The 12670-nt window shown below is 43.6% G+C and overlaps 1 protein-coding gene across 1 annotated transcript in view; it reads right to left on the bottom strand.

The window, feature by feature from the left end:
* HCN2 (hyperpolarization activated cyclic nucleotide gated potassium and sodium channel 2) overlaps positions 1 to 12670 on the bottom strand; it is an 81450-nt gene that overhangs the window by 26344 nt on the left and 42436 nt on the right. The gene's annotated exons all lie outside the window — the stretch shown is intronic.

Genomic DNA, 12670 nt, shown 5'->3' with positions numbered 1-12670 from the left:
ACCCCTAGAAAGCTTCTGATATATTCTTGCACCCCTTACAAAAATAAATATGTAGTGGTGGGATTCAATTTTTTTTACTACTGGTTCTATGGCCGTGGCTTGTTGGGCATGGCAAGGGAAAAATACTGTAAAAACTCCGTTCCCTCCCGATCAGCTGGGACTCGGGAGACAGAGAATAGATGGGGGTAGGGTCAGTCAGAGGTGGTATTTACCGATTCTCCAAACTACTCAAAATTTTCACTACCGGTTCTCCAGAACTGGTCAGAACTTGCTGAAACCCACCTCTGATTCAGTGGTAGGTTTCAAAATTTTTTACTACCGGTTCTGTGGGTGTGGCTTGGTGGGTGTGGCATGGCTTGGTGGACGTGGCTTGGTGGGTGGGGCAGGGGAAAGATACTGTAAAATCTCCATTCCCACCCCACTCCAGGGGAAGGTTACTGCAAAATCCCCATTTCCTCCCAATAGCTGGGACTTGGGAGGCAGAGAATTGATGAGGGCGGGGCCAGTCAGAATTTTTACTACCGGTTCTCCGAACTACTCAAAATTTCCACTACCAGTTCTCCAGAACTGGTCAGAACCTGCTGAAACCCACCTCTGCTCTGATTATATGCATATACACTATAATTTTGAAACTTTTAAACCCAGGTTTTCGCGCCCCCTGGAATATCTACTTGCACCCCTGGTTGGGAAGCCCTGTTCTATAGGGACCTTGGAGGTCCTCTAGTCCAACCCCTTCCTCAAGCAGGAAACATTATACTGGTCTTTCGCCGTGCCCTGAAAACTTTTCTTTTCCATCAAGCAGGGCTGGCGTGAACCCCCCCCCCTTTTTTTTTTAGTTTTTTAGTTGTTTAGCTTTTAATCTGTCAATGGGTTTTAATTCGAATTGTTGTAAAATTGGGCCAAAGTATATAATTCTTTTAATAATTTTAAATTTTGTATTGTTATGTGTTTTAGTTTTGGCTGTGCACCGCCCTGAGTCCACTAGGAAAAGGGCGGTATACAAATTGAATAAAATAAATAAATAAATAAAATAAATAATACTATTGCAGACAAATGGCTGTCCAATCTCGTCTTAAAAACCTCCAGTCAGGGAGTTCCCACAAGCTGCTCAAACTGGTCAATGTACTGAAGTTTGCAGCCATCTTCTGTTTATTCTCCTCCTCCTCCTCCTCCTCCTCCTCCTCCTCCTCCTCCTCCTCCTCCTCCTCCTCCTCCTTCAAGGTCCTTGGTGCTCTCTGTCCTTGGTAAATCAGAGCAAGCCACTTGTATATAAACTGAGAGCAAACCCCACTCCCTTCCAGCACTGATGATGTTACCTAGTCAGGTAATGAAACGTCTGCAAGGAAACAAACAAGCTGAGAGAGCACCAAGGAGCCCACAGTCCTCCACCTCCTCAGTCCTTCCCTCCTCCCTGCAAATCCCACTTCCTTCTAGCATGGATGTTGTTACCTAGTTTGGTAATGAAACACCTGCAGGAAAACTAAGCTCAGGGAGCCCCAAGGACTCCACTGTTCAACCCCAAGCCACCGATATGCTCTTCTGTTGGTATCTTTGAAGGTTCTTAAAACCCAGATCCTTCCTTTTTTTTTTTTTTTTATTAAAAAGGAAAAGAGAAGACTTGGGACACTCTATCTAGAAGTTCAGAGATATACATGACGGCTAAGCTTCTTATCAAAATGTTGAACTGCAGAAATTTAAAATAAAATCAACCCCGGTATATCGGTCATCCTAGAGATGACAGCAGCTCACAACATAGAAAAACCTTATGGGGTCAAAACTACCATGGATGATTTGCAGAGGAGGAATGCAAAAACCTGAATCCCTTCCCTTCCCTCCTCCCTCTCTCTCTCCCTCTCTCTCTCTCAAACACACACAAAAATAGGAAGTATATTTTCAGAATCCTGTTCCATTTCTCCCTCCCGCTGGAAGCCTGGGTGACCTTCTCCAGAAGCCTGCAAGGTCAAAAGCAGATAGCCAAGGTTTTTGAGTTCCAGTTTAGCCACGGCTTCCGTGCGTCGCTCTACAATTTGTCAACCAGATTTTTTTTTTTTATAAAAAGAATCAAAAATAAAAATAACAAGAGTTCCTCCCTTGTCCTCAATCCACCCCAAGAGGCGCATAATACAAACATGGACGAATCAGAGGAAGCCGAGAGACAGATGATAATTTATTTATTCCCTGACTTTTTTTTTTTTTTTTTTTTGGCTACTGCCCTCCCACTGCCATTTATAATAAGATCATCTTTTATTTCTGCAGGAAAGGAAAATTTATTTCCCCGCCAGTTTTTAATTTTATTTTGTGTGTGTGTGTGTGGTATTGGCTTGCTCTTTTTTTGCAATAAACTGACACCGTTGTTGGTGCTGAAAAAAAATGTGCACAGTTGAAATAACTGTGGGTTGTGGTTTTTCTATTTACCCCCCACCATCGCTGTTCCCGTTTGTTTCTCTGTTGGGCATAAAATATTTGCCTGGAGCCCATAAAGAGAAGCGGCCATCTTTGATTTCCTGTAGTGATTGCCTGTGGAATGGGAAAATTCTTGTAACGGCCAATCATCTCAGAGAGATTAGGATTTGGGGACTGCTGCGATGGGTCCTGGATACCTTTCAGATGACCCCAATAGCTACAGGTAGCCAAGTAGTCCTTGACTTATAGTAATTCATTTAGTGACTGTTTGAAGCAGTGGTGAAATCCAAATTTTTTTACTACCGGTTCTGTGGGCGAGGCTTGGTGGGTGTGGCAGGGGAAGGATACTGCAAAATCCCCATTCCCTCCCCACTCCTGGGGGAAGGATCAAAGGTGGGTTTCAGCAGGTTTTGACCAGTTCTGGAGAACCGGTAGCGGAAATTTTGAGTAGTTCGGAGAACCGGTAGTAAAAATCCTGACTGGCCCCGCCCCCATCTATTCTCTGCCTCCCGAGTCCCAGCTGATTGGGAGGGAATGGGGATTTTGTAGTAACCTTCCCCTGGATTGGGGAGGGAATGGAGATTTTACAATATCCTTCCCTTGCCATGCCCAAGCCATGTCCACCAAGCCACCAGGGTGGATAAAAATTAATGATTTTTTTTTAAAAAATCAGATTTTTTTGATTTAAATCGGATTTTTTTTATTTAAATTGGATTTTTTTATTTAAATCGGATTTTTTTAAATAAAATGCTTTTTGAGGAAAATATATTACCATCCAAAGGTTATTCCATCATGAAACAAAGATTAGTTTTTTAATTATGTAGAATAAGGCTGTATATGTTTAATTTTTTTGGTAAATAAATTCCATTAATCCATTCACAATGTTATGCTCTTCCAGAGGTTTTTATAAGATTATTGGGCAGTTTCTCTGCCTACAATATATTATCACAGATGCTTGGTTTACTTTTGCAGTTCTCAAAACTGAATTTGACTCAGCAGAGATCACATGCCTCTTCTTCACAGCAAAAATGTTATAACATGAACAGAGTTGAGAAAAAGACCTTAATCCTATTGTTCTACAAACTTATGAATACAGAATCAACCCCTTCAGTGCTAAGTTTCAAGAAGTTCAGTGAATAGAATAGAAACAATATTTTCTGATTGTTTGGAGTGGAATAGATCTGCACAAGAAGAAAGTGAAACTAAGTGTGAGGAGGAAGAGGAAAGCAGACAAGCAGTACAAAATGAAAGTGAAACTTTTTGAGCATAATACTGCACAGCCACAGACAGACAAGTCTTTGGATCTTTTTGTGTGTATGACCTGAGGTTTATCACATTCTTTCCTTGGAGGAAAAAACCTATAATGGCAGCAGGCCGTAAAAGAAACTCAGTTTGGCAATATTTTAATGAAGTTCCTTTACCTATCGGTAAGGCAGGCATGCGTGCAAACTGCAAACACTGCAACAAAGAAATGCAAAGCCTGGTGGCCCGAATGAGGCAACATCATGAGAAGTGCTGTGATGAAGATGACTAAAGAAACACATTTGAACAGGCAGGATCTTCAGGTTGGTAAACGTTTTTATTGAATCATATTTCTAAAGACTGCCTTGAACTGTCATGTTTGAGCAAAATTATATTTCTTATTATTACTGCATGTTACTGTCATTTGGTACAGTTATGAAGAAAAGCAAATATTCCTTTTGGGGCAGTGCTGTGTACAATAAGCAGAAATTGTATAAACAATAAAATAACAGCATTGACTTTTTTGTTTAGGGGAATTCATGGATTCTGGAAACTATCCACCTTCAAGATCACCATCCTCCTGTTCTACAGTTTCAGAGTTATCCATCCAGGATAGTGCTTCATTAGCATCATCATCATCAGACACCCACAGCCACAAATCACTATCACCTAAAAGAAAGAAAAAACCCTTCCCTCCTGGAACCACCATAGATACGTTTGTGATAAAAACTAGCAGATTAGAAAAAGAGTTAATTGATGAAAAAATTGCCCAGTTTGTTTATGCAACGAACTCTTCTTTCCATCTGACTGAGAACCCACATTTCATTAATATGGTTCAGTCACAGAGACCAGGATACAGTCCACCCAGCAGAGCAGATGTTGCAGGGAAACTGCTGGATAAAGTGTATGACAGAGAAATGGAGCAATGTGCAACAGCTCTGGAGGGTAGAATTGTTAACCTAAGTATTGATGGGTGGAGTAATGTCCACAATGATCCTATTGTATGTGCTTGTATAACAACAGAAGAAGGGAAAGTCTTCCTTGCCGAAACAATTGATATATCAAGAAATGCACACACAGCAGAATACTTACAAGAAGTGGCAGTAAAAGCTATAATAACATGTGAACAAAAATTCAAATGTCTAGTATGCAGTTTGGTCACAGACAATGCTGCAAATGTATCCAAGATGAGAAGAAATTTAGAAGAGCAGGAAGGGAATACAAAGCTAATAACATATGGTTGCAGTGCTCATTTGCTGCACTCTTAGCCAAAGACTTAAGTGTTCCAGAAATAAAGACTAATGTTGTTGAAATTACTAAATACTTCCGTAACAATCATTTTGCTGCAGCAGCTCTGAAAAGGATGGGTGGAACCAAGCTAACGCTCCCACAAGATCTAAGATGGAACTCTGTGGTGGACTGTTTTGAGCAGTATATCAAGAACTGGCCTATTCTGATGACAGTTTGTGAAGAAAATCGAGATAAAATAGATGGCACTGTCATGGCCAAAATCCTCAACATTGGACTTAAGAGAAATGTTGAACATATGTTGAGCATCCTGAAACCCATCTCTGAAGCTTTCAACAAAATACAGAAAAATAGCTGTTTTATTGCTGATGCTGTTGAAATTTGGAAGGAACTGAGTGAACACTTAAAAACAGAACTACACATGGACAGAATTAAATTACAAGCATTAAAAAAATGAATGGGACAAGTACTGTCTCCAGCTCATTTTTTGGCAAATATTGTCAATATCCAGTATCAGAGTCAAAACTTAAGTGCTGAGGAAGAGGAGTTAGCTATGACATGGGTATCCAGCAATCATCCATCTGTAATGCCAACTATAATAAACTTCAACGCTAAGGGGGAACCATTCAAGAAATATATGTTTGCTGAAGATATTTTAAAGAAAGTCACACCAGTGAACTGGTGGAAGTCACTTAAGCACTTGGATTTAGAAACTGTTCAAGTAATGATTTCACTTTTAACAGCAGTAGCTTCTTCTGCAGGCGTTGAAAGAATATTCTCTTCCTTTGAACTCATTCATTCTAAATTGAGAAATTGTTTGGGACCCGATAAAGCAGGAAAGCTTGTTTTTCTTTTCCAGATTATGAACAAAGAAGAAGATGAAGATGACGAGTGAGCTACAGAGGACAGTATTTAAGTTTTTTATGTGTAGGCTGGGCTGACAGTCTAAGTTTCTTAAAATATATATATTTTGTTTAGCCAAATTAGTTAACAAACATGGATGTTTGTTTAAGCAACTATGGACTTCTGACTATTTTTCACACTTACGACCGTTGCAGTGTGCCCAATGGTCTCGTGATCAAAATTTAGACGCTTGGCAACTGGCTCATATTAATGACGGCCACAGTGTCCCGGGGTCGTGTGATCCCCTTTTGCGACCTTCTGTCAAGCAAAGTCAATGGGGAAGCCAGATTTACTTAACAACCATGTTACTAACTTGCCAACTGCACGCTTCACTCATCAACTGTGGCAAGAAAGGTCGTAAACTGGGGCAAATCTCACTTAACAACCATCTCGCTCAGTAACAGAAATTTTGACCTTAATTTTGGTTGTAAATCGAGGACTACTTGTAACAGAAGTTGTGAATGCTCAAACACTGGAAGTTTTTAAGAAGAGACCCTTTGTCTGAAATGATGTAGGGTTTTTCTGGTTGAGCAGAGGGTTGGACTAGAACAGTGGTCCCCAACCCCCGGTCCGCGGACCGGTGCCGGGCTGTGGAGTACCTGGCACCGGGCCGCGCAGCGGCCGGGGGACATGAACGCTGCAGCGCAAAGGCTCCTGGGCCGTGCGCAAAAGCTCCTGGGCCGTGCGCAAAAGCTCCTGGGCCGTGCGCAAAGGCTCCAGGGAAGAGAGCCCCGCGCAGGTACGCACGTGTGGCCCAAAGCCCCCACCCCTGCGCGCGCTCAGCGGGCCACAGTAAAATTATCAAAGGCTGATTGGTCCGCGGCGATAAAAAGGTTGGGGACCACTGGACTAGAAGACCCCCAAGGTCCCTTCCAACTCATTCCATTCCATTCTACTCTACTCTACTCTACTCTACGTTCTACCCAGTGATGGAAATAAAGGCATGTTGCAGCTTTGTTGTTAATTTTTTAATATTATGGTGAGTTGCACATTCAACTAGATGTTTAGAGTGGGTTTGCCATTTTTATCCACCTACTGAGTCCTTCCCAAGGACCTGAGATAGACAGGTGTTGTTTGTTTGATGATGTTGAAGGTCCCGTTGTAGTATATAAGCTGCTCTGAGTCTCAGCTTTTGCAATTGAGTGATGGGGATTTTGTCAATGCCGATGGTGGTGCAAGTGGTGCTCCAGTTGTTTTGGGATTGTACCTATTATCCCTTTTGGTACCACCTTTGCTTTCTTTCGCCACAGTCATTTTGCTTCTATTTGCAGGTCTCTGTATTTTGTGGTGTTTTTTTTCCCCTTCCAGTTCTTTCTCTTCTCTTCTGCTGTCTTCAGGTCCTGCCACGTCCACTGTCCAGGATTTTTTGTCTTATCCACAACTGTTATTCCTGGGTTGTTTTGTGGCCGGTGCCTATTTTTGAATTCTAAGCACTTTAGTTTCTTTGTTTTCTATTACTTTGTCTATTTGCTTGCAGGCCAATGGCATTTCTCACAGATCTTCCAATGCACCGTTGTTGCTACTTTGCCGTGCCATTGTTTGTAGTCAGTCTGCATGATCTTCTTTGCAGTAGCTAACCAGGTGGCCCATTATTTCTTCAACTTCTTTGCAGAGGAAGCATTGGCCTCTGATGAGGGCCATAGGAGCCATCGTGGCACAGAGGCTAGAATGCAGTAACTCCCTTTTTACGACCCTGTAATCTCTTAATTCAAGGTAGAGTTGGGCCGAGTAGATGCAGCTGAGCATTTACTGGCCGGATGCCTTTCCTGATGCCACACTGAGTTCACAGCAGGTATTTTTTTCTTTGCGCCCTAGGAGAGAAATATCTGCCTCTACCGAAGACCGAACTCAACCTTTTGAGTAAGAAGCGAGTTTCTTCACCGCTAGGCCACCACGCCACTCAAGGGTTAAGATGCAGTATTCTGCATTCCCACTGCCAGCAGTTCGATCCTGACAGGCTCAACGTTGGTTCAGCTTTCCATCCTTCCGAGATCAGTAAAATGAGGACCCAGATTGTTGGGGGCAATAGGCTGACTCTGTAAACCGCTTACAGATTGTTGTAAAGCTATTTGCTGTCTTCTCAATTCTGGGTGTCAACTTGCAAAGCTTTCAAGTTGCCATGAGCAGGAGGGAGGGGGAACTGAAGTGAATTCCATACATTTTTCTGACCGCAATCAGAAGGAGGGTGTTAGGTTTCACAGCCAGCCAAAGTGGTTAATTGGAGAATGTGATTTATGACATGGCCAGGGAGGAGAGAGACAGGGTCATAGGGGAACGTAAATCTACATGGGATCAGTCCTGACTGCATCCAAGTATTGCCGGAATGGTGCTCCTAATAAATCACTATATTTCCTTTGAAGTTTGGATCATGGCTCATGAATTAATTAGGGCATCTTTAGGAAACTTGACACTGGGTTTTTTATGTCCTGACCATGTAATACTTCACCTTGGAGCATGTTTCTTTTCTATTCTTCATTTGGTCATTCATGTAGCTCTGTTTGGTTTCTTCAGTACTTGGTCAGCCTTCATAAATGTAGTAACTTCAGTGCATCTCCTTCACTGTCCTTCAGATATTCTTCCAATTCCCTTTTTAATTCTTCAACTGTCTGCAATATTCCACGCCCACCTATTTTCTGCGTAAGTAGAATCTGTCAACGTCTCTGCATGGTTGAAGAGTATGATTCATTGTCACTATTTTTTCCGGCCTTCTTATCCAGGGCTTTTAGTTCTGCTTGAGTCCAGTCCATTATTCCAGCTGTGTGTATATCTAATAAGTGGAATTACTCAGGTGTTAATTGCCTTAAAGGCATGTCCTCCACTGAGTTTGAGAGTTAAGATCTTCTTCATTCTCGTGATGTGACCATTTTCTTGGCTTCTGTGTGCTTGACGTGGTCAGTTTGAAGAATTTGCAATGTATTTGCAGGGATCACCTTCATCCAGAGTCTTGTTACTTTCATAGGGCGTCTCGATTCCTTCAGTTTTCATTATTTTTCCTCTGTCAGTAAGCGAGGAGAGTGGCATGCTTCTCCAGTCCAAATTCCAGTGCAATATCTCGGCTCTTCCCTCTTCTGGTGGATTCTGTGCTGATTTTTTGTATGCAAAATCAATCCGTTTCGGGAGACTGGGAGGAAAAAGAATCCTCAATGTATCTTTTCCACACACACACATACACAAAAATCTAAAAAAAGTTTCACTTTACCAAGATTTGTCATGTTCTCTTTTACATTTTACAGGGGGGGGGGTTCCCCCTCTGAACTGGGAAGGGGACATATTGCAAAAAGCCTCTGTGAGATTATATCCTCAGAATCAGAATCAAGCTGGAAGGGACCTTGGAGGTCTTCTAGTCCAGCCCCCTGCTGAAGCAGGAGACCCTATACCATTTCAGACAAGAGACTGTCCAGTTTCTTCTTAAAAATCTCCAGTGATGGAGCACTCACAACTTCTGGAGTCAACCTGTTCTACTGGTTAATTCTCCTCACTGTTAGGAAGTTTCTCCTTAATTCTAGGTTGCTTCTCTCCTTGATTCGTTTCCCTCCATTTTTCTTGTCCCCTCAGCCCTTTCCTGATGACAAAATGTAACCTGAGCTTGTACAACAGAAATTCTTAGAATTAAAGAGATGAAATGTCGCAAAGTTTTGAACTGGCACACTAAGCCCCTCAAATATTGTCTATCCCTGTTCTAAGTTAGGAGGTTTTGTACTGAGCCTCTGCAATGCTTGCCTTGGGTGTCATTTCACAGATGAGGAAAACTGAGGCGCTGCAGACAATTCCAGCAAGCAGTGCCAGCATAGTCAGAATTTGACTATCACCAATCTACAGGTTTTGCACTCTCCTTTTTTGTCTTCCTTTTCTGCTCTCCCTGCCTCGTTCTGAAAAGAAACATGAGCCGGTCCCAAGGAGTCACTTAATATCTCCCATTGCAGCAGATCAAAAGAAAAAGTCAGAAGCTCTTTGAAGAGTCACCTGTCATGGTTGCAAATTGTCCTTGGGTTGCTGCAAACTACAGCTCGTTCCCTTCTTTAAACTAAGCCTGATTTGTCCAGCTCAGCTTCTTTCGGGCATTTAGATATATTGCTGCAGATAACAGAATGAATGAAAAAGACAGGCTGGGGTTTGACAGACCACTGGGGGAATGCACCAGAGGGAGGGAGGGAGGGAGGGAGGGAGGAAGGAAGGAAGAAAGGAAGGAAGGAAGTGGGAGGGAGGGAGGACATGGAAGGAAAGAAGGAGATGGGAGGGAGGGTGAGAGGGAGATGGAAAGGAAGGAAATGGAAAGGAAGGAGAGGAGATTGAAGGAAAGAAGGGAGGGACGGAGGAAGAGAGGAAAGATGGGAGGAAGGAAAGAAAGAGATGGAGGGAGGGAGGAAATGGAGGGAAGGAGGGAGGGAGGAAGAAAGAAAGAAAGTTGGAGGGAGGGAGGAGATGGAAGGAAAGAAGGAGATGGGAGGGAGAGAGGAAATGAAAGGAAAGAGACAGGAGGAAGGAAAGAGATGGGAGGGAGAGAGGACAGGAGGGAGGAAGAAAGAAAGGAAGTGGGAGGGAGGAGATGGGAGGAAAGGAGGAGATGGGACGGAGGGAAGGAGAGAGAGAGAGGAAATGTAGGAAGGGAGGAAAGAGATGGGAGGAAGGAAAGACATGGGAAGGAGAGAGGAGAAAGGGAGAAAGAAAGGAAGTGGGAGGGAGGGTGAGAGGGAGAGAGAAAGGAAGGAAATGGGAGGGAAGAAATGGAGGGAGGGAGGAAAGAGATGGGAGGAAGGAAAGAAAGAGATGAGAGGAAGAGAAGAAATGGATGAGAGAGAGGGAGGTAAAAGATGGATGGGAGAAGGGAGAGAGGAAGGAATACAGCCAGCCATGTGGCAAGATAATAAAGAACATGCAAAATAATCTACCAGTGTTTGGGCTCTAAAGATCTGCCAGGCAAAAACTGCACCCGTCCTAAAGACTTAGCGTGATTCCCCAGAGATTTTAGGTTTGCCCACTTTCGAATCTATTATCAGCAAACAAAGGGAGCCCAGAAGACCAGGCAGGAAACGTAACTGTTCTGATGACCCCCAAACCCCCACAAGCACTTGGCTCCAGAAGAAGACGGGGAAAACTGAAGAGCGGCTGCCCAGTCTTGTTCTGTAAGCCACGAAGGATGGAAGCCAGGACTCAAAGGAGCAGAAAAGTGTTGGCAACAGGAGCCTAAACGACCAATTTATTTCCTATTAAAAATGCATCTCCCTTAAGGTTAGGGACAAAACATCTCAAACCCGCTGAGAAACCTTTCGTGTTTTGTTGTGCTACTCGCTGGGTTCTTCCCAACCGGCGTTCGTTTCTCCAGGAGAAAAGAGAGATGCATCACAGACTCATGAAGCAGAATATAGATTTCAGGAAAATAAAAATAGGACACTTAAAGCAGAGGGTTTGGGGGAAGGAGGAAAAGATTCTTGGCTCTCCTTATTAAAGCCAGGCTGCCAGTCAAAGCCTCAAGGAAACCCAGAGGATTCAACTCCCAAGGCCAAAAAGTGGCGGGAGACGACATACCAGTGGCCAAATTGCCAATGCTGCTTTTAGACACTTACAGCAGATATCTTGAGTTACAGGATACAGAATAATGGGCTTGGAGGGGACCCTGGAGGTCTTCCAGTCCAGTGGTCCCCAACCTTTTTATCGCCGCGGCCCGCTGAGCGCGCGCAGGGCTGGGGGCACGGCCCAGGAGCTTTTGCGCACGGCCCATTGCGCACGGCCCAGGAGCCTTTGCGCTGCAGCGTTCATGTCCCCCGGCCGCTGCGCGGCCCGGTGCCAGGTACTCCACGGCCCGGCACCGGTCCGCGGACCGGGGGTTGGGGACCACTGTTCCAGTCCAACCCCTTGCTCAAGCAGGAAACCTGTACCATTCCCAACTAATGGTTGTCCAGTCTCTTCTTAAAAACTTCCAGTGTTGGAGCACCCAGAACTTCTGGAGGCCAGTCGTTCCACTGGTTAATTGTTCTCACTGTCAGGAAATTTCTCCTTAGTTCTAAGTTGCTTCTTTCCTTGATAAGTTTTCATCCATAGTTTCTTGTCCTGCCTTCAGTGCTTGGAAGAATAGGTTGACCTCTCTTTTTTGTGAGAGCCCCTCAAATATTGGAAGACTGCTAACGTGCCACCCCTAGTCCTTCTTTTCATTAAATTATGCTAAAGGTAAAGGTTCCCCTCGTACATATGTGCTAGTCGTTCCCGACTCTAGGGGGCGGTGCTCATCTCCGTTTCAAAGCTGGGACAAGGGAGCTCACCCCGTTACGCGGCACTAGGGATTCGAACTGCTGACCTTTCGATCGACAAGCTCAGCATCTTAGCCACTGAGCCACCCCATCCCCATTTCATTAAATTATACATACCCAATTCGTGCAACCGTTCTTCATATGTTTTAGCCTCCAGTCCCCTAATCGCCTTTGTTGCTCTTCTCTACACTCTTTCTAGAGTCCCAACATCTTTTTTATATCACAGTAACCAAAAATTGGATGCAGTATTCTAGGTGTGGTTTTGCCAGTGCAAGCAAAGTTACCACCATTTAAGGTAAAAACTTGAAATCCCCAAGTCAAGCGTGACTCAAGGAAGTTGTAGGGGACAATCTTTGCTTCTTAGCACAGCTTCTTAACAGGGTGTCAAGAGTACATCTTAAGTATTTGCTGGTCTCCCATCCAAGAACAATTTTAGTGTCAGTATTTGTTCCTTTAATATCCTATCTTGTTTTTATGATTATAAGTCACTTAGAGACACCTCTAGGCGATACAAGTGGCAGATAGGTTTAATAAAATAAATAGCAATAGGACTTATACAGGGGTGAAATCCAGCAGGTTCTAACAGGTTCTGGAGAACCGGTAGCAGAAATTTTGAGTAGTTTGGAAAA

Source organism: Pituophis catenifer, unplaced genomic scaffold (genome assembly GCF_029215685.1).
Source record: "Pituophis catenifer annectens isolate HBS135680 unplaced genomic scaffold, rPitCat1.0.hap2 SCAF_1, whole genome shotgun sequence".
Taxonomy (NCBI): Eukaryota; Metazoa; Chordata; class Lepidosauria; order Squamata; family Colubridae; genus Pituophis; species Pituophis catenifer.
Note: the sequence above shows the minus strand (reverse complement) of the source record. Positions and strands in the feature narration are given on the sequence as shown.